Source organism: Camelus ferus, chromosome 27, assembly GCF_009834535.1.
Source record: "Camelus ferus isolate YT-003-E chromosome 27, BCGSAC_Cfer_1.0, whole genome shotgun sequence".
Lineage (NCBI taxonomy): Eukaryota > Metazoa > Chordata > Mammalia > Artiodactyla > Camelidae > Camelus > Camelus ferus.
Window position 1 is genome coordinate 7,367,235 of NC_045722.1, and position 22,867 is coordinate 7,390,101.

General features: G+C 47.3%; 1 long non-coding RNA gene across 1 annotated transcript in view; it reads right to left on the bottom strand.

Moving 5' to 3' along the window:
* Positions 1 to 269: 269 nt before the first annotated feature.
* Positions 270 to 22,867, bottom strand: part of LOC106730254 — a 35,827-nt gene continuing 13,229 nt past the window's right edge. The window contains exons 2-4 of the long non-coding RNA XR_001366707.2: positions 21,330 to 21,505; positions 16,257 to 16,320; positions 270 to 1,366 (exon numbers count right to left, since the gene is read on the bottom strand). This is a non-coding gene — a long non-coding RNA (uncharacterized LOC106730254). The remainder of the gene's footprint in view (positions 1,367 to 16,256; positions 16,321 to 21,329; positions 21,506 to 22,867) is intronic.

Sequence of the window (22,867 nt, forward strand, 5' to 3'; positions counted from 1 at the left end):
ATTCCCAGGGCCTTGGGGGGCTGGGGGACAATTCTGCTGCTCTCTACAAGGTGACAAGTCACCCCCTCCCGACTCTCATGAGGACCACGTGTGCATTCGGAAGGCTTCTGTCCACTGGAAACCTTGGCCTTTTGACTTGTTTGAGTGCTGGGAGGGGAGGGTCTCTCTGTGTGACCTCAGGGCCCCTGTTTTCCGTCTAGAGACTACGCTGTGGGGCTGGGGGTTCCCAGAGACGTGCAGCGAGGCTCTGGAACTCTGGCCTTGTCTTGGTTTCCCTGCCCTCAACTACAGCCCCCGTGGCTGGGTCCTGGTGCCTGCCTTAGACCTTGGCCCTGTCCCCTGGGGGCCCCGCCACTCACCTACAGAACCAGCTGTGCCTGTGGCCTGACTTCCCTCATCTGCGCCCTCGTCCCCAGCCACTCTGCTTAGGGCTACTCGGATGCCTCTAGGACGAGGCTTAGAGGACCTTCTACCCCTTCCACTCGTCGTAGGCTCCATGTCCAAGCCCGACTCATTGTGCCAGCAGGAGCTGTGTCCTCTGGAGAAGTGGGTCCTTCCAACCCCCAGGACCTGTTCTCTGGTCCTGTAGCAGGTCTGTTTTGCTGCAGAAGCCAATCATAGGGCCAGGGACCCGCATAGATTTCGGGTGAGCTGTGCCGGAGTTTTGGCTTTGGCTCAAGGCTATTTTGAACCTGTCCACCAGCATGGCCTGCATTTCCCGGTCCTTCCATGTCGCAGGATGGTCCTTTCACCACTCCGCTCGAGCTCACATTCTCCATGACATCCTACACAGCACCTCTTACCACAGAATGTTCTGCAGATCCCTTTCTGGTTTGCGTTCTCCTGGCAGGTAGTGATGTTGGGCACCTTTTCATATATCTGCTGGTCATTTGTATGTCCTTTTTGGAGAAATGTCTATTTGAGTCTTTGCCCATTTTTTAATTGGCACATTTATTTATTTATTTATTTTGCTATAGAGATGTAGGAGTTTCTTATATTCATGCTTTATTGCTGTATATTCATGTACTTTATTGCTGCCTACTTGTTGCATCTTTTCTGCCCCTGAAGGAAGTGAGAGGAGGAGGTGATGGCTAAGTCCCATGGCCAAGCGGCCAGGGAAGGGGCTCTGGCTCCTTCCCGTCAAAGTCCAGGGTGGCACGAGCAAACCCATCCATCTGGTGGGCAGGCTGAGAAGCAGAGACGACGGTCTCAGGGTGAGGCAGGCGGGGCGAGGCTGTTCTGTTCCTGGGGCTGCAGCTGACATCACCGCACCTATGCTCAGAGGCAGTGAGTTTTGTATTTCTAGAGGCAGGTGCACTCTCCCCTGTGCCGAGATGCTGGAAGCTCTGCGGGAAGAGGGCAGCGGCTGTGGAGGAGGGATGACAGAGAAACTGTGATGACACCTTCAGTTCCTTGAAAATAAATGCCTATGTAAGAGGGATGTGTGAAATTCTCAGAGGAACATATGGCTGGAGGGTGGGCATCAGGGTTGGGGGTGCGAGGCCAGAATTTGCATACGTGGCCGTTGGTGCCGAGAGTTTTCAGGGATGCTGGGGTGGTTTCCTTCTCCATACTGGAAAAGGGAACACTCCATCCAGCCTGGTGGCGCTGTACACACCTGAAGTGCTACCATCTAGGAAGTCTTTTGCCATAAGGCTAACATCTCAGAATGGGCAAAACCTGATACCAGTAAGGACTTCCATGGTGTCATGGACTTAACCAGAACTTTTTCTGAGGACAGGTTTTGGGGAAAGGAGCAGAAAGGAAAGAACATCACATCTCAAACTAAACCTGCTAACCACTCACTCAGCTCTTGCCCAAGTGAGCAGCATCTCCCCTAGGCTTTCTCACGTCAGTAAATGGTACCTCCACTGACTTTGCTGATCAGATGAAACATGGCCATCACTCTCTTCTTCCATTTCTTCTTAGCCACCCATCTCTAGTCAGTCACCATGTTCTACTTATTCTGTTTCTATATCTCTTAAACTGTTCACTTCTCCCAGTACCCAAGGTTAGTACTTCTGGGTTAGGTAATGTCTTACCTAGAGAGAGTACAGCCTCCTGGCTGGGCTCCCCCTCCAGCCGTGACCTCTCCCCTTCCTGTCCTGTGTTGCAGATACAGACATGCCTGCCACTGGCTCCCCTTTGCCCCAGGACAAAGTCCAGTTTCCTTAGTATGCCAGTCAAGGACCTTCATGTTCTCAGCCCTGTCCCACCACAGCCCCATCTTTTGCCTCCCACTGTCTTCCCTTCACTGCTCTAGACAGAGACTCTGGTCCTGTTGCTGACGAGAGGTCTAGCCATCGGCATTCTGCTACTCCTTCCAGGTCATTCTAATGTGCAGCCATAGTTAGGAGCTGTTGCTCTAGCCAAATCAAACTATGTGCAGTCCCCTGAAGACATCACACAATTTTTCACATCTGGGCTTTTGAGCATAACAACTGCTCTGTTTGAAATACTCATCGCTTCTTTTATCAAACCCAAACAACCCAAAACCTAACAGGAATCCCAATTATAGCTCACTGTTCACCGAGCCACTCCTACTCTCTCGTCTGCCAGGAGCTCCACGCTGGCTTCATAGCACCCTCTGCTTACTCTAGGGTATTGCAACGGCTTTATTTCTCCTTGTCCTCCACTGCTCCATAGTCCTCTGAGGGCAGAAGTTGTGCCCTGTTCAGCATTTAAGAGCCGCGCCCAGCACAGTGTCTGGCACACACAAAGGACTTAACTTACACGTGTGGAATGTATAATTGGAAAAGAAATGAGGTTAACCTAGCATCGCTTGTTTTTAATGAACTCCTGCTAGGTTCTAGTAATCACCTAATAGTGGCTAGAAGCCATTAATCCCACAGACATATTTGGAATCTTACCTGAGACTGGTGCCATATTCACTGGCCATACTATGTGGCATCCACCTGTCTTTTTTTGAAAGATGGGACCGCCACTTAGCAGCAGGATGGCTTTGGGCAAGTTACTTAGCTCTCTTTCTGTGTGATAATAATACCTACTTTATAGTGTTTTGGGGAGGATTTAAATAAGATAATGCATGTAAATCCTTTAGTTGTATGCCTGGCCCATAGGAGCTCCCCCTTCAATGTTCCCTGTCATTGTTATTATGGTTAATATTGTTGATCACTGATAGCAGTTCAGTGATCTCACCTGCAAAGTTTTTTTCAATTCCATTCAAAAGTTACTGAGCTCGCTCTCATGGTCGGGGGCTGCAACAGGCACTGTCCCAGGTACAGAAGAGTGCGGGGAGAGCTTCTTGTTCCCTGAGACTGCAGCCCAGGGCAGGAGCAGCCATACGTGTCAACACCTTGACTTTCGGGCGGATGGTGGTAAATGTTCCAGAACAAAGGAATAAGCAGAGGGCTCGGAGAAGAATCCTTGGCCCCACTCTGGGTGGAGCTGAGAGGCTGCAGGGTCCAGGGTCTGGGTCCCAAGACGTGCATCGTCTTGGGAGTGGCAAAATTTCTGTGTCTCACTGATCGAGCTGACGTACAGCCAAGCTGCAGCTCGCCAATTTGGCTGGGTTATTTTTGGAATGTTGCTGTAATAGTTTTGCCTCTGTGAGTGCAGGGAAAGCTTAACAAATGTCTTTCCTAACCTGCAGTATGCCTCCTGAGGTACCCAGAGACACTAATTGGATGCCAAGAGCTGGCTTTCCTGCTGAAGGAAATGTCAGGTTCTAATAATATTCCACGATTAGGCCACATAATTTCCTGCCTGGACGGTTCTAGCAGCCTCATCACTGGTCTTCCTGCTTTAAATACTTTCCTTCATGGCCTCTGCTCAACAGCGCAACTTTGGAATTGCCATTTCTCTACTCAGAAGACTTCAGTGATTCCCTAAGATACGAGTCTAGGAACTAAGGGGTGGAGGAAGAGAGGCCTGCCGACATCACCCTCGATGACCCACATGGGGAATGTCTGCATCCTCTTCCTACAACTTTGGACTCTGTGGGTTTAGAGGGCTTGACTCTCTGGCAGGAAAGGGAGGCATGATTCCATCAAAGGCTATAACATGAGTTCCATTAAATTTCAAATTAGGACCACTGCCTGCTCCCTTTGGGCTCTTTATGCTAATGGGGAAAAAAGGAATCATCATCTTGGCAATGATAATTGACTCTCACCATCAAACGAAAATAGGGCTCCTGCCATCCAAAGGGGGCAAAGATGTATATGTTTGGCACCAAAGTGATCCACAAGAGCATCTCTTATTTCTCCCCTGCCCAGATTTGGTGGTAAATGGTCAGGTGTTGCAGCGACAGCCTGAGAAGGGCCTAATGACCAGGGGCTTAAACTGCAGGGTAACCCACAAAAGGAAACCACCTAGATCAGAAGAGGTGCTTCCTCAGAGTGGGAGGATCTCAGAGGGGTAGCAGAGGAAGGAGCTGCTGAGTACCAGCCTCAGTGGCAAAGCCATAGTTCACTTCATTACTTTCTCTTTGTAGATTTTCCCTAGGGAAAGAGGTCCACCAGAATCCTGAAGGAGCATCTCTCAGCACTTATACAAAGCAAGTGATCTGAGTGGCACAGGGGGTGGACTGTAGTGGACTCTGTCGTTCGCCATCCAGATTTCTGCTATGCTCAGGGCTGAAGCACTTATGTCCCAGCTGCAAGGAATGCTGAGTGCTGACAGTTTTCACTGAGCCCCTCTTCCTGGTGATTGTCCTTGGCTAAAGAGAGCCGCCTCACCCAAAGGGACGCCGCTTCCTGGGGCAGCTTGCGTCGGGTGACTGGGTAAAGTGAGCATGCAAAGATCTGATCCCCTTGCCCCAGTTTGGGAAAACTCCTGAGGGCCATCTGAGTGCAGAAGTTCCTGTGGGACTGGCTGAGGCCTTGTGTTGAGGCATCACAGTCCAACTTCTCCTTTTGCCCATTCATACTTCTGTTACTTGTTGACCTCAAGTATACATCCCAATGAACTTCCTGTATGCAAATATCTGTCAAATTTGCCTCCTGGGGAGCCTGACTTACAAGAGCCCCTTCCTTTATCCTACTGCTTAGAACTCTGTTATGATGGATGGGGCTCCATCCTGTGCCATGAGGATGAGGGCCATGCTCTAAGTTTGCTGGAGTAGAAATTAAGCAAAGCCTGGGTCCTCAGTGACTGTGGAGGGACCATACTGGCCACAAATGGCTTATATCTGAGCTTCTATCCTTTTAAAGTCACTGATGTTTTGGGTCTTTGTTACATGCAACTGAGCATTAATGCTAAATACACAAAAGCTTTTTGCAAGCTGCAAGCTACCAGATGCATTTAAGGGAAGCTGGCAGGGTCGGGACTAGGGAACGGCCCCCGCTGGTCCTCTCTGGGGTGAGTGTTGGGCCTCCTTCCAGACGGATGCTCCTGGCTGTCAGGAGACCTGCAGGCTCTTTCCCATTCGTGTTGCAAGAACATTTACGTTCAGTTTCTCTCACTCTCCCCACCCACACCTTTAAAAACCTCTTCTTTGGAACAGCAGACTTTGCCTCCCACTCCAGACAGGTTTCTGTGTGCTAATCTTAATTTGGGAATAATCACTACAAATTGGATTTCTATTCAGCACCTCCTACACCTCTCTATTAACTCCAGTACGTTAACAAATACCAAAATATTCATGTAAAAATATTTCTCCTTTTAGAGAACATTGTTCCTTGTTCCGTGTTCCTCTGTTTAATGCCATCTGATCAGAGTTGACTATAGATTTAATTATAATTTTACTGAAACCTGACATCTCTCCATAAGACATGCAGGGAAAAGACTCAGATCGGGGACTGAGAGACGAGACAGCTGTGAAAGATGGCAGAGGACAGCTGTGAAAGATGGCAGAGTAACCTCCTTCTCCACAAACTTAATAAGAAACCAGAAAGAAAAGACACACTGGCAGAGAATAAAGTGGTCATGTTCCAATAAGTGAAAGGATTGCCACCTCTGACCGCAAATTTGCAAGGCGTCATCAGAGACAGAAGTTTCTAGAGTTCAGAGCAGGGGCTTTCTCCACTGCTGAGAAGCAGCATGTCTGCCACACATCTCACTCTGAAACTTCTATTTTGAGGGAACAGATGGGGATAGGTGGGTGGGAAGCCCAGGAGAAAGGTACGGAACGTCCATCCCTTCTAGATCAGTGATTCTAAACGGGAAAGAGTTTGTCCTCCAGCAGACGCTTGCCAACGTCTAGAGACATTGTTGGTTGTCGTAACCAGGGGTGGGGATGGGGGACGCCACTGATACTTAGTGCATAGGAGCCAGGGATGCTGTCAAACATCCCGCGATGCACGGGACCCTCCCCGTGGCAAGAAGCCATCCAGCCCCAAATGTCAACAGTGCCGAGGCTGAAACCCTGCTCTAGATGTAGGAGTTCTTTCCCTCCTTCCACGGATAAACCGTGTTCACCGGGAGTCAAGGGACTATTTTGCTTTCCTCTGACCATATTCTCTGTGTTTAACTGGTTACTTGGATAGTGTACATCAACGCAGTGAAAACCCATCCCACCCACCAAGCACGAGGCCAGTTTTGCAGATGAAGTTCGGATACAAAGAGAACACAGTACCTAAATCATGCAGAAGAGAGCCAAGAATTAGATCAAACTATATGAGAGACTGTAATGCATGAAGAGGAAGCAGTATGGAAGGGAAAGTGTACTTCATAAATCATGTTGGAATACTGAAGATTGAATGTGGAAAAGGAATTAGATTCATACCTTATCCTACTCACTAAAATGGAAGTTAAATATTTAAAAATAAACCATAGAGGAAAAAGTAGCATCGTCAGAAGCCACCACTTACCATACTTCTTTGGAAGCATGGGGAGGGGAAGGAAATAGCATTGGCTGAGTGCCTACTGTATGCCTTACACGTATTAACGTATCCTGTTAGGACCCACAGCGACCCCGTGAGACAAGTATGACCCTTGGCTTTCAGATAAAGAAACCGAAGCATAGAGAAGTCCAGGTACTTTCCCAAAGTCAAAGGGGGAGCAATCAGAAGCACCTCACTCTGTCTGACCCCACGCCCTCTGCTGCCCAGCCACTGCCCACCAGTCCAGGGTGCCGGGGAGGCGGGGCTGCCCGATTCAGTGCCACTGCAGTCCTAGACAGGCCTGGAGGGGTAGGAAGTGAAACAAATTAGAACCAAGGCTGGGGACAAGGGAGCTGCCTAGTGGTACAGAGCTGATGAGTGTGGCCAGGAGGAGAGGGGCAGTACGGGGACCCCAGGGGCCATCTATCTGGAGTTGGGAAGACGCATGAGGGGCTGATAATTTGTGGTCCATCCCTACTCATTCCTTCTACCAGACATACCTTAAGTCCCCTTTCTAGGGGCCTGGAGAAGCCACTGTGGTATCAGAAAAGAGAGGTGCATGGATTGGGAGGGGGTGTCAAGAAAACGTGGGTTTAATTGTGCTTCTGTCACTTTCTAGGTGTATGGCCTTGACCCAGTAACCTAACCCCTCTGAGCCTGAGTTCCTGATTCGTGCATCAGGGTAACAATGCCCACCTCACAGGATTCATGTGGAGAGTGAATGACAAGGCAGGTAAAGGGTTAAGCATAATAAATGGTGCAGGTAGGAGCCCGATGAACACTTACTGAATAAGTGAATATATATACGTGTGCTCAATGTGTGCATTTATTCATCAGCTGTGTGTTACACACTCTTTTTTTTTTAAATGGATGCACTGGGGACGGAGCCCAGGACCTCGTGCATGCTAAGCATGCGCTCTACCACTGAGCTATTACCTCCACCCCCCATTCATTAGCTCTGAAGAAAACATAAAGCCCAGGGAAAGGAAGTTTATCTAGTTAGTTCTGCTAGGAAGACAAGAATTTCACATTTTTCATCAGTTGTAGTTAAAACATCCTATTTTGGGAAACTGGGTCAAGCCACATCACCGAGCATTAATTATAAGTTGTGGTTCTAGCAGCCTGTGGGAAGATGAGAAAATGGTCCAGCACCTGCACTCCCACAGCAACAAACGTGCCTCTGATGACACTTTCATAAGCGCCACCCCTTCCCATTGCACACATCTTGGCGGCTTACAAAGAACTGCTAACACCCATGGTTACAGAAACCTGCCTTCAAGGAAGGTCATGTTATCCCATTTTGTGGATGAGGAAATTAAGGCTCCAGGAGGTGGAGGAATCTGCCAGCAGTGGCTGGTGGCAGAGACGGAGCTGGAATCCTGGGATGTGCGTGAGCTGATCATTGCTATAGCCTATGCTTGGTTACCTTGTTACAGGCTTAAGGGATGATGCCATAGAGGGTCCTGCCTGCTTCCATCTGCCTCTGTGTCCTCTGAGGACCTCACGTGGAGGCCTGAGGCTCCCATCTGTACATTGCACCCCATCCCCATTCCAGAGCCAGTTTGGAGCTCAGGAATTATGCATCCCCTAGTCCATCATATCATTGTGTCCCAAGATCTGGCAGCACAGCCCAGGTGCTGGAATCCACTCTGGAGCTGCAGAGATCTGACCAGAGAACCTGGGTCAAGTCCAGCCCAGGGTTAGGGGTGATAGCATTTACCTGGAGTGACAGGATGTTACACAGGTAAGGAAGCTGCTATTTATACGTGACAGGTTCACGTTATCAATAATGCCCACAGCATCTTGTGATACTATTACTATGTTCTCATTGTACCGATGATGGAACAGTACCTTGGAGAGTGACACCTTACACAGCATCTCAAAGTTGGTAGTTGTCTAAGATTCCAACCCAGCTCTGTTTACTACGGTCCCATGCCTTTCTCATCGAGGCCTCTGTGACAAGTTGCACTCTGATATCCTCTATGAGTCACAGCCCTTGATTATGACTGCCACTGGGAAGGTAGGAGTTAAGCGTAATGCACTATTTGGATCCAATAACTGAATTTTACTCAACTCTTGGGTGCCTATATAGAGCTTGTGCAGATGGAACAGAGCCTCCCTGCTGCATCCCACACACGTGTAGGATGGTAGGACCAACAGGCAGAACTAGACTGGAGTCTGGAGCACCAGTAGCCACAAAGGCTTCGGTGGGGACCCCACATGGCACCCAGCACCTGCTACCTTCAGAGATAGGGAGCTATGGTCTCCTTGCTCCCAGAAAGCTTTCCCAGCCTGCTTCTTACTCCTCTTCCCTGGGGCAAAGGGGAGAGTCTGGTACGATTCATGAGACTGGAGAAAAGGCCTGAGATTGTGCCTACCAGGCTCTCCCCAGTGTTCTCCCCTTTGACCCTCCTGCATGTGAGCACCTGTTTTCCTCCTGGTCCTGCCACCCCCACACCATGCTGTTCTGCCTTGGGTAGGATGTTTGAGGAAATTCAGCCTAAATCAGAGGAAAGTATTGAGAAACCAGATTGTGGCTGCAGAGTCAAGGTGCTTTTCCCAGCTCTAGATCTGGCTCTTTGATGACTCTTTTGTCATGTTGCTGGGGACCCACGGGGGAAAGGGGCTGGATTGATTTTTGTCTCTGTGGTTAGTGATAACTAACACGTCCAGGGGAGTCTGGCGGCCCCGATTCAACCTCCATCCACGTGTCCATCTCATCTCCCAAGTGCTCTGACCCACTTGGTCTGCACTCTTACTACACCCGGAAAACCCCTGCTCAAGGCCTGCATCTGCAGCTTCCTCCCTGCTGGCAATGCCGAGACCGAATAATACAGTCTGGAAGGAGCTGCAGAGGCCACCTTGCTCAGCCCCCCTGCTGGGGAAGGGGCCATCTGAACTTGGCTTTCATGCCTTGCTTTTGGGAGCAGCCTCTCCCGTAACTTGGCATTTCTGCTTCTTCTCAAAATGTTTTTTTCAAAGACAACGAGAAATCTGCCTCCCTGCTACTTGTCTGGTACAGGCACCCATTCCAGGCGGCCCTCCCTGGGCACTCGAACCCTCTGACCCCTCGTGCCTTAGGAATTAGATGCTGCTTCACTGTTCAGTGGGCATGAAACAGGCAGTGCCAGGTTCCTTCTCCCTGGACACCTTAGAACACATGGTTCTAAGCTCCCTGAGGCTGGGACAGTGCTCCAGGCATCTCTCTCTGCCCCTTGTGCCTGGCACAGAGGAGGTGCCCAGGAAACCTGTTAATTATCTGGGCCCAGCAGGCATTTCAGATGGGAGTGCAGGGTAGGCTGTGTGCACGGTCTTGTTCATTCATCACCCAGGGTGTCTTCCCAGCCTTCGACTTGCTCACCGCGTAAAGGTGGAAACTGGCATGCATACAGAAAATCATAACACTGTGTGGCCTCGGCTAGGAAGGAGCCATGTCGGAGATGCTGAGGGAGTGTGGGAGGGAGCAGTCAGCAGACCAGCACTGGGATGAGCTGAGCTCAGAAGGATGAGCAGGAACAGCCAGTGGGTGTGGAGCAGGCAGGGCAAGCAGCAGGAAGTGGGGCTGGAGAGCTCTGGCTTCCCACTCCCCATGGCCTTTTACTAAAACATCAGGCAGACAGCTGCAAAGGTACATGGACAGTTCTGAATAAAGATCATCATATGCCTGTGATGTTGCTTATAAGTACGTGTGTTCCACACTTAGGATGACCAGCTTGTCCTGGTTCGCCAAGGCCTTTCCTGATTTTAGCACTGACAGTCCTACTTCCCAGGAAACTCCTCACTCTTGGCAAACCCTAGCTCTCAAGGCTGGAAGGGTGGCCTGAATGATTATATTCTATAAACCCTTTCATTATCTTCTGACTGGTACAGTTACAGTGCGTTATAATGCTTTTGTGACAAAGGCATTAATGAGTTAGTTGCAGATATTTGGAATATACTGCCATTTTTGAAATTCTGTATGGGGATTCCTTTATATTTTCAACATGCTGAGCCCCTCAGCCTTCAAGGGGCTCTGGTGCTGGTGGAGGACGTGAAAAACACAGAGGTGAGAGACATTTGGGGACTGCGAGGAGTGAGAATGTCGAAGCCATAGGGGATGTGCCTTTGGGCAGGAAGGGTTGTGGAGGTGAGACTGGAGGGGTGGGCAGTGGTCACAGGGCTTTGGGGACCAGGCTGAGGATTCAATCTTGTCACCCTGGGAGCCTCGAAAGCTGTCACCCAGAGGAGTGTCATGGTTGGATCAGAAAGTTTGCACAGGTGGAGTTCGCACAAATTGGGTGGGAGTTGCAAAGGCCAAGATCAGAGGCGGACGAGCATTCTGGGAGCTGCTGTCATTATGCAGGTGAGTGTCATAGAGATGTGGAGAGGGGGACTATTTAGCAGGAGAAATGGACAGGACTCAGGGCTCTGAGTGTGAATGTGAGGCAGCAGGAACTGACTCACTGTGGGCTCTGGATACAATGATGACCACAAGGCAGGGATTTAAGGAGGATGCTGGGTTTGGCTTTGGAAGTGTTGTTTGGGCCCTGGGACATCCCCTTTGTAGAGGGATGTAAATGTCTGAAACTTAGGAGAGAAACATGGGCTGCGGATAAATACCTGGCTATTATTCACCTTCCAAGTCCAAGGTGATTGAGTTGGGTGAGTTACTGATGTTGAAACTGAGTCCCTCTAAAACCAAGTTCCCCTGCCAGGTTTATGATTAATCTCTCTATCCAAAATTTTATTCCCTTTCTTGTCCCCTCTGACCTCAGTCCTGTGCTAACTGAACATGAATCAACGAGGGTCAGATGACTAAAATTCCTGTTGTCGATAATGTCGTTAATGTACCAAAATTGCTGTTATAGGTATCATCCTTAATGTACAAACTCAGGCTGTTTCTCCAGGGCAAGAGGAACTAACAGACTCCCAGCCATGGACCACCTAGCCAGAGAGTCATAAACCAGAGACATCCTGACTCCTGAATCTACAGTGAAGCAATGTCCCAGATGATGATTAATCCCAGCTTCTTTGTTCTTTCCTTTTAAAAACCTCTCACTCAAAGACCAAGTGGGAGTGGATCTGAGGCTTGTCTCCCACTCCCTTGCTTGGTGCCCTGTAATAAACGCTGTACTTGCCTTCACCACAGCCTGGTATCAGCAAGTTGGCTTTGCTGTCCTTTGGGTGAGTGGACCCCATTTTGGTTCAGTAACAATGGAGGATGAAAGTGAAAAGGCAAGAGGCTCCAGCCCAGTGCTGAGATAGGGGCCTGACTCTCCACATCCTAGAGGAAGGACTGAGGGTGGTCAGCTCAACCAGGACAGCAGACTTTTCTGGTTGTCTTCAATGTGCATGACTGTGCTCATGCACAGTCGGATCCTTGGGAACCATCTGGAAAGTCTATCCTTTCTGGTGTGATCCAGTTCTACATATAATATGCATTCACTTCTCAGGACTGTGAGTAGTCAGGAGCTAATGTATGCACTGGGCTCATTATGCAAAGAACCTGTCCTGTGGCACAGACAGTGCTCACTGATCCTTTGCTCCTGCCTCTCCTCTGCTAGGATTCTGGAATTGTCTGCAGCTGCCAACACACAGCCCTTGTCTTCTTCCTCTAGGTATCTGAAAGCCTGTATGTGCGCATCTCTTGAAAACAATGAACTTAATTGCCAGATTTGTCTTAAAACAATTCTGGCTATAAGAATGCTCAACTTAAGTCAATTTCTATTTCTCAATAAGAAAAGCTAGGAAAGAGAAAGCATTGTGCTGGGGACTCAGGAGATGGACGCTGCAGGACTTAAGGACAAGTCTCTTTCTGAATTTCTGTAAAATGAGGGTGTTGAGCTGGACGAGCTGTCTAGACCCATCCCAGACATGCTGGGTATATGATTCTAGCCAACATGAACGGATCAGGGCATACTAGTGCATGAGTCAGGAAGATTAAAATATGGCTCAAAACAAGGAGTTAAAATGGTAATTTTCAAGATTTTATGTATTTGTTCAATAAATATGTATGGAATACCCAGTACAGATCAGGCACTGTCCTAGCTGCTGGTGAAGAATCATGCTCCAAGCGTCCTGTAAGTAAGAGTCTAGAGGGGGGGCGCCACTGAGGCAGTAGCTGCACAGTGTGAGGGAGACGGAGGCAGGGAGGTCGGAAAGGGAGCTGTTCCAGTGGTCCCGGCTCCCTCACCTAGCTGACAACTTTCCCTAAGGATGTGCCTGCTCCACCTCTACCTCCATAAGACAACCTGCTGAGTCGCCCAGAGGATGTGGTGCACCTCACTTTGGAAGGAGCACTCGTCCTGGGAGGGGATGTGCTCATCCTTCCCAGCGGCGGGGCGAGCTTTCCCAGTGTCAGTGCACATTGACGCCTCAACTTGTGCCTGAACTATTTTTAACCAGCTGTCGCCATGGCAGCGTGAGAACCACTGGGAAAGATGTGGCCTTTCTGACAGCATTCAAGATGCTGGCTGCCCTCTCATCTCGCTTAATCCCCTGCGTGCCAGAGCCGAGATAATCTATATCAAATCCCTGCCTTCTGCTGGCAGAGCTTGAGCCCAGCCACCTCTCTGTGCTTTCTCATCTGCAAAGTAGGGACTTAAATAAAAAGAAAACAAAAACAAACAAAACACCTCCCTTCGTGGGTCTGCGGTGGAACTCCAATTAGGTTGTTAATGCTTGAAAGCCCTCTGCATGGCCCATGTTCATTTCTGCAGCCCACGTCTTAATGGCAACAGCAACCCCGCTTCTGCCCTTCACCTCTGCTTTATGGGCTGATGCCCGTTAGCCTTCTACGAGTGTCTGTGAAGTCTGGAAACATAGGCAGTGCACTCCAAAATTTCTAGCTAAAACCAGAAAATGGCCACGTAGGCAATGGCTGGGGCGTGGAGTGGCGTCTGAACATGGCCTCTCTCCCACGTGGTTACAAACAGAACTGCAGCAGATGGGATGTGGCTGGGATGCCTGCAGCCAGGGAGAGGTTAGCACCTGTCCTGGCAGGAAGTGATGTCTTTCTGGAGAAAAGCTGCCACTGAGGGGCAGGAGTGGTTCCTGGGGGCACAAGCCTAGGACGGAGCGGCCGCCTGCATGGTGTCGTGGAGAGCCAGATGGCCTGGAAGCCTGAGCTCAGGGTCCTGAGCCCTGCTGAGGGGCCCTGGGGAGGCTTCGGATCTGGTCTTGGTTCTGAAAAGAGCCTGAGAAGCATGGTCCCCATCGAGGGTAGGAGCACATCCGGAGGGAGCACATCTTGATTTCTCCTCCGGGGGGCCCTGGGGAAAACTGGAGCGACCTTCTAATTGGAGAGGCCAAGACCCTGTGTCAGGGTGCCCTCAGGCCATAGCAGATTTGCTTAAGACAGGCGGCAGCAATCCCCAGGGAAAATGATCCAGACCTTTGCTGGTGCTAGGCAGTAGTTGGAACATTCAGGAAGCCAAGGAGACATCCTGTGGGCTCTGTCTGTGCTGCTGAGAGACTGACTCATCCATTCACCCTTTGTCCTCCCTCCCCATCCCCCAAGGTTATCCATAAAGGCTGGACTTGAGCAACAGGGGTCTGATCTATGCCGTCATCCTAGTCTCCTCTCCAGGCTTGTTTTAAAAAATAACTTCTATTTTTTCTCATAACACAAGTAACTGACCCTTTGTAGGAGACTTAGAAATGTAGAAAAGCACAAAGAAAAAGAACCAGGTATAATCCAATCACTCAGAGATAACGGATCTTCATATTATGGTATCTGGTCTTTGCTGCATGAATATGTAATAGTATGCATGCACATACATACATCTATTTATAGAAATGAATATTTATGCAATGTGTAATTGTTTTTAGAAAAAAAAGGTGTCAAAGGTGGTTGAGAGCTCAGACTCTGGAGTCAGGCTGCCTGGGTTCTAATCCTGGCTGTGTTCCATGCTGGCTGCGTCGTCTTGACTGTAACTTCTCTGTGCTTTAGTTTCTTTATCTGTAAACTGCCAAATCGGTTGATGAAAATAGTATCTCATTATTGCCTGAATGTGAAGTTCTCTCTTGGTCACTCATGTTTCTTGGAATGTGTTTCCCCAGCCCCTGTCCTTTGGGAGGTATGCCCCACGCTTTCCTGGCGTGCGAGGGTGCTGTGTATCCCTGCCATTCCCCAGCTTGGGGCTCTGGGCCCCAGCCAGTCTGCCTCCTTAGCCTCTGATTATTCACCATCTTTGCTGTCTCTCTGGCTTCTCCCTCTGTGTTGGTTCCTTTCCACCAATCAATACAATCAATTAAAGGGTTGATTTCAAAACATGCTCAAGTCTCTCCCGTTTTAAACAAATAAGCAAAAACTCTTGCTGAATGCTGTGACCTCCTTCCCTTGGCAACCCAACTCCCTAAGAGTTGTCTAGACCCCTCATCTAAGTTCCTCATCCCCCTTTCTCAACCTCAGTCTGGTTGCTGTCCCATCTCCCACCCAGACTGCTTGGGACCAGCTTACCAATGTCCTCCTCGTTGCCAGATCCACTAGGCACTTCCGTCTTTCTTCTCACTGGGCCTCACCAGTGCATTTGGCACTATCACCTGCTCCCTCTTTCCCTTGTCTTCCTGGACCACACACTCCTGCTTCCTGTCTCCCTCCCTTCTCCTCCCCTCTGCTCATTCCTTACCGGTCCCCTTCGTACATTTTTCTCCTTGAATGTGCTTTTTCTCAGCCTTCCCTGCTTTTTCCTTCTGCTCTCTGAGACCCTGACTGAACTCACCCCCACCCGTATCTTCACTACTTTGTAGATGTGGACAATTCCCAAATCTCTCTCTCTTAATTCAGACGGCTTTCCTGAGCTGCTGACCCACATAGCCAACTGGACTCCTCCATTAAGACACCCCCTAGAGCCATAAAATCGATGAGTCTCAGATAAAATGAAACACCTTCCCTACAGGTGCAGCCCTCGCCTTTGGTCTCTATCTTTGGAAAGGGTCAGACTCATATCCCTATTAAAGTGTCAGTGACTCATTTCAAAAGAAATCAAAGCAGTGTTACATTAATGGATGAATTTTTGGAAGAAGAAGATGGAAGTGGGGCAGGGGCATCTAATGTCGCTAAAATCACGACGCTGCTGTGCTTTGTATTCTGGTCCTGTAAGAGGCAGACCCTGATGCTTGACAGACAATCAACACTTATCATTACTAAATGAAAGGAGGCTCATGGGACCAAGAGCAATCACTTTTCAGGAAGTGCTTTAGCTGGAAGGGCTCTCAAAGATCATCTGGTCCAACTGCAGCCCAGAGAGGAGTCTGTGGTCCTCAGCACACATCTAGCAATGCAGAGAAGCACCCTCAGACCTCTCCACATCCCCGTGTGGTTTCTCCGAGGGCCACTAGGCAGGGCCAGCAAACTTACCCCTGCAATGAGCTGAGAGTCTTGGGCGCAGGTAAAAGCTTTTGACCAGACACGGGTTTCCTTCCCCCTCCCTGTCCTCGGGCACCCCTGGAAAGGTGTGGGAGCTCCACATTGCTCGCAGAGGATTTTCTTACCTCTGGCTGGAGTCCCAGGCCCTGAAGTCACAGGAAGGCATGTGCAGAAGTAGGTATTGACATCCTAGGGAGGGAAATGCTCTCTTTAAAAAAAAAAATTACTTATTATAGAAAAATTGAAGCATACTAGGACAAGAGACAACGGTCCAACAGTACCAGATGAATCCCCGCGCATCCAGTACCCAACTTCAGCTCAGTCCTGTCACAGATACGTTTCCCTCCCCCAGTGCTCTTTGTTTGTTTGGCTGGTTTGGTTTGGTTCTAGATCATTTTAAAGCAGGGTTTCTCAAATTTTTTTGGTCTCAGGACCCCCTGGCACTTTCAGAAAATATTGGGGACCACCAAAGGCTTTTGTTTATGTGAGTTAGCTATTGAAACAGAGAAACTTTAAAATATTTACTTACGAATTCATTTAAAATTCATAACATACTTATTACATGTTAACATGTAACGCTTTAACATGACATACTTTTTAATGAAAAGTAACTATTTTCAAAAAAAATAAAACCTAGCAAGAAGAGTGGCATTGTTTTACATTTTTACAAATCTCTTCACGGTCTGGTTAGTAGGGGACAGCTGGACTGGAGTGTTGGTAGAAGGTGGCTGAGTTCTGTGTGTGCTTCTGCATTCAGTGGATTAGAATTTGTTGTTCGGTTGAAATACAAGAAGAAAATCTGACCTTGCACTGATACGTAGTTGGAAACGAAAGGCATATTTCAATAGTCTTTTCAGATATTTGTGGATATTCTTCTTTGATACTATAGTGAAGCCTAATAAATCCTGATTTCTTAAATTTTAGTTGCACTGTGGAATCTGAAATTATCTCAATGAGCTTTTTGTAATCTGTTACATTAAAATCCATTGTCCTCTCTTGCACTTTGAGTGGATTTTTTTAACGCTCATAGATGATTTTGTTCCATCAGGTCTTAGTTATTTGGAAAATGTTGGTTGACTAAGTTATGTAGACTTTTCCAAATGTTTAATGACATATTTCATTACACAGTATCAAAAAATTGCATTTGTTAATACCATCACCAATTTCATCAGATTGTCTTTATATTGACAAGTTGGCAGATACAGGTTTTCTTATATTCTAATTTTCACTCAGAAGTTCAAATTTTGTGATTGGCAACAAAATTTGTCCATTATTTCACTTAATGATACTTGACTTCATTCATCTTTGGGAAAACGTCTGCTGAATACCCAATAGAGTTAAGTCTGTATTGACTGTAATTCGCGTGTTATTCTTTCAAGTAAACATCATGCCCTATGAAAAAGCAGCTAGTTTAGCTCAGAACTCAGATAATACCACAAGGCCGATTCCTTGAGATAACTGTCATCCTCTGAGATGCTGCAGAAGTGCTTTATGGGTCCTTTTCATCTTGTCACATGGAATATTAAAAAGATGTATTCTGGTGGGGGAGGTGGGAATAGCTCAGTGGTAGAGCACATGCTTAGCATACATGAGGGTCTGGGTTCAATCCTCAGTACCTCTATTAAAAATTTTTAAAAAAATTAAACAAAGAAACAATTAAAAAAAAGATGTATTCTAAAAGGTCAAGATTGATCAGAATTAACAGTTTTTATTGCTTTATACAGTATGTTCCTAAGTGAAATAGGCTTTTAAGAGACTCGTGACTATGTGGCAGTCAAGAACGCAGTGACTAGGCCAGTTTGGTGCCACTGCCTTGATACGGGCTGAAGCACCAGCAGTTTCAGCCACCACTGTTTTTGCACCATCACTGTAAATGCCAAAGCAGCGAAAAAAGATAAATAACATCTCAATATTGGTTTTTATTATTATAAACAGTTTCATTTTTATTCGTTTATTTACTTTTATTTTGGTAGGGGGAAGGTAAATGAGGCTTATTTTTAGAGGAGGTACTGGGGATCGAACCCAGTGCGTGCTAAGCATGCGCTCTACCACTTGAGCTATACCCTCCCCCTCTTAATATTGTTTTAAAAACAGTTTTGATTCTGCACGCTCCTGAGTGAGTCTCAGGAATCCCCCTCAAGGGTTTATGGGCCTCACTTGGAGAACTGCAGTTTTTAAGCCAATTCCAGACATCCTAACATTTACCTGTAAATAATTAATATGTATCCCTTTTAAAATCTATGTAACAAACATAGACTTAGAAAAATAACCTCAACACTAATATCACATGTAAAACAATTACTCATATTTCTTAACATTGTCTAATATCCAGCCTGTGCCCAAATTTCCCCTAATGTCTCAAAATTTTTTGACAGTTGCTTTGAATCAGCATCCACATCACGTCCACATGTTGCAATTTTGGCTATGTCTCTAAAAAAAATCTTATTTTAGTGTCCCTTTCTCCCTCCATTTTTTTCCTTTCCACTTTGTTGTTGTTGAAGTACTGGGATCATCTGTGTTATACAATTTCCAGCTTTCTGGTTTTGGCTGCTAGCATGCTTGTGTCATCATTTAACATGGTGTTTGGTCTCCCATATTTCCTGTAAATACCTTAGATCTAGAGCAGGGTTTCTCAACCCTATACCATTGATATCTGGGACCAGATAGTTGGTTCTTTGTTGCGGGGAGCTGTCCCGTGCATGGCGGGATGTTTAGCCGCACCCCTGGCCTCCACACACTGGGTGCAGTTAGCATCCCCACGCACCAGGCTGTGACAGCCAAAAATGTCTCCAGACGTGTCAAATGTTTCTCGGAGGGCAAATCACCCCAGGGTGAGAACCACTGATCTAGAGGCTCTGGTGGCTTGATTAGACTCTGATTCAGTTTTTGTATCGGCAAGAATAAGTCATCAGTGGCTCAGACTATCATTGCATCTTATCAGGAGGCACACGGTCTCTGATTGCTCCACTTTTAGTGATGATGTTAAGATTGATCCATGAGTTCAGGGGTTGTCAATCTAATTCATCAACTTTAAAGCTCCCCAACAACCCTTCTAAAAGTGTTAGCATCTATTGGTGGTTGCAGCTTTGATCCATTATTTCATTAGAGATTGCAAAGCAGTGATTTTTTTTCCAGTTCAACCATTTGCATCTTTTTTTATTGGCTGGGATACTTTTCCAAAGAAGAATTTTCCCCAATTAACTATTTGGTTACCCTGAAATGCTGTCCATACAGAATAAAGTAAGATGGGTCTGATTTTTTTCTTTTTATTTACTAATTTTCAGAAAAATGGGTTGGTGCCTGTGGAATAATAATAGTACTACTACTACTACTACTACTACTACTACTACTACTACTACTACTACTACTACTACTAATAATTTGCTCTTTATCCCAGGTTCCTGAGTGACAGGAGTGTCCTTTGCTCATAATGATCTCTTCCAATCACACTGGAGTTTATACTAATGAGGTGACTTAGGGTGGGGCCCCTACATGGCCTCAGGATAGGGCTTGTCTCCAGAAACACCCAGTGATGAGAAGGGGGAACTTTCAGCCCTGCCCACCAACCTGGGCTGGTGACTGAGCTCTAAAAAACTTTCCAACAGTGAGGCTCAGAGAGCTTCTGGGTTGGTGAGCACACGGAAGTGCTGGGAGGGCGTGGAAGCTCTGCTTCCCTTCCTCATCTCTTGCCTGTGCACCCCTGCCACGTGGCCGTTCCTGAGTTGAATTCTTTGTAATAAATGTCAAGAAAGTGTGTTCCCCAGTTTGGGGAGTTGTTCTCGCGAATGATCAAATCTGAGGAGAGAGTTCTGGGAACCCTCCATTTTCAGCTGACTGGTCAGAGGTACAGGTGGCCCCCGACTTGCAACTGGCACCTGAAGTGGGGGCCTTCTTGCAAGACTGACCCATATTTTATTCAACTTCCGTATTTTCATGAATATGATCTGTTATCTCAGGGTCATTTTAACTAGGAATGCTCTCTTTTCTAATGTGTCATTTCATTCAGTTATTGATTTGTTCCTTTATCCATGCCATACCATAAGGAGGTAACATCCCAAATATCCTGGGATACTGCTTGTTAAAAAGTTAATTCCTGGGCCCTGCACAGGGTACACAGAGTCAGAACATTTGGGCACAGTGATGGGTGGGCATTTTCAATCAGCTGCCCAGGTTATCCCTGCATACCCCAAAGTTTGAATGTCACTTTTCTAGGGTGCTGGTTCTCACCCAGGAACTTGTTGGAAATGCAGGTTCTCAGGCCTCATCCATGCCGCCTACATCAGGAGCTCTGAGGGTGGGCCTGGCACTCTGTATTTTGACAAGCCTCCATGTGATTCTGATGTTTGCTCAAGTGTGAGAGCACTGGGTTAAGGGCAAGAGTCCTCCACCGAGGCTGCACATTAAGAGAACTCTCAAGGATCTTTTAAAATTCCCGCTGCTCAGGCCCCCGCTCCCAGGGCTCCTGGGTGAGGTGGTCTGAGGTGGGGTCTGAGCAGCGGTAAGCTCCTCGGGAGACTTCAATGTGCAGCCAGCGACAGAATGGCTGGTCCAGGACAGTGTTTCTCAGGGGTGATCTGCATCCCGTGGGATGCTTGGCAAAACCTGGAGACATTGTTTTGTTGTAAATGGGGGGTTGCTACTGGCATCTAGTGGGGAGAGATCAAGGAGGCTGCTAAACATCCTACAATGCGCAGGACAGCCCCCCAACACCCGGGGCTAAGATGTCAACAGGGCCGAGGTTGAGACATCCTGGTCTAGGAGAACAGTCATACCCAAGAATCTCATCTCCTAGACTTAGCCAAAAAACAACAACAACAACAACAACAAAAAGATATATATCTGCAGAGTATTTGTTCATTTTCAGAAACAAAAGACATTCCGTAGCTTAATTATCCCTACCCCTACCTTCACGACAGCAAATCCAGATATGCTTATATGCTCTAACATTCATAAAAGGCATCTCCAATACACATGCAGATGCTTGCAGAAAGACGTGTGTACATGCCTGTCCACATGCACGCTGACACTCATATTTACTAAACTACACACACGCAGTCACACAGCCTATGGTAACTCACAGGCATTAAAGTGCACACACACACTCACACACTGACAACCCCACTCATTAGTGGCAAGGGTGTCCTAGGGCCACCCAGAATTCTCATGCCCTCCTCATCCCCATTCTCCCTTTGCCTTACCTGAATGGCCTGGGTGTTGACACGGTGGAGATGCCACAGGCCAAGGTCATGGCTGCACGTCCTTGAGGTGCTAACCAATCAGACGGGGTAGAAGGAGACCCTGTACTGGGCATGGTGTCGGGTGCAGCACGAGGGAACAGTGAGAAGGCACCCACGGTCCCAGGCACTCCAGGAACCTGAGAGGGATGAGGGCAGGGAGACAAAAGGAGTCAGACTGATGCCCTGAGAGCTCTGGGAGGAGAGAGGGAGAAAGGGTGGGCAAGGGCGTGGGTGGATTTGTGCCAAGGTGCTTGATGGAGCGCACTGCCATCGCTGTCTGCTTTGGTTGTCTCCTCAGCCCCTACCCAGATGCAGGTGGAAATATTTGCTAAGGGCCCGCTCGATGTTTCTTTAGACACTTCCACACATGTCTTAAAAGACTGCAGGGGAAAGCATGTGGGTTTTTGAATCCCAGGTCTGCCACTTGCTGGCTGTGTGATCATGGGCATGTTGTCTGGGATCCTTGGGTCTCTTAGGTGAAAGGTGAGGATAACAATACCTACTTCAAATGGTTTCATAAAGATTAAATTGCATGACATGCACACATTTCTTATATAATGCCTGGCATAGGGCAAGCCCTTAAGAGTACCAGATCCTTTCCCTTACCCTCCATCTATTCCAGCCACTTTGGACTAATTCATATATGTCTATCTCCTAGAATACAAGCCTCCCCATGCCTTGTTGAATTGGAAAACATTTCCAGAAATATGGTAGCTGAGTTAAAGGATACGACCATTTTAATGCCCTTTCAGATTATTGTCAATTGCTTTTCAAATACTACTTCTGGATATTTTTTCCAATGGCTGTCTCTCAAAGACATGAACAAAACTTTATGTATGAAGGTGTGCATGTCAGTGCTATTTATAAACAACCTAATTATACAACAGAAGGATAAGAACTGACTTAATCCTGTTAGGAATAAGGCAGCGTGTAGTCAAAGAAGCAATTAACAGCCAAGCCACTTGTGAATGATGCTACTTCTTGATAGATTATTGATCAGCCGTTGAAAAACAAATACTAAATAGTAAAATTAAAAGCTCCACCTGACCAAATGAAAAGAGAAAACTTGAAACTGATTCTCAACAATGATTACAATGTTTTAATACACATGCATTCGAATACAACGTTAGATAACACTTTAAAGTGAAGCTTGGCAAACTTTTTCTGTAAAGGGCCAGACAGTAAATATTTTAGGCTTTGCAGGACAGATGGTGTCTGTCACAACTACTTAATTCTGCCGCTGTAGTGTGAAAGCAGCTATCAACAGTATGTGAATGAATGAGTGTGGCTCATGAGCGTGTTCTAATAAAACTTTATTTAAAAAACAGGTTGCAGGCTGGGTTTGGCCCAGGGGCCAGTTTGCCAGCCTCTGCCTTCAAGTGAAAAGAATTCTGTTGTGAATATATGAGAATATTTTTCTTTCTAGATTTCCTTTTATAACCTTACCATATGATCATCTTTTAAAAATTTAAGAAAAAGATGGACATATAATGTTAAGA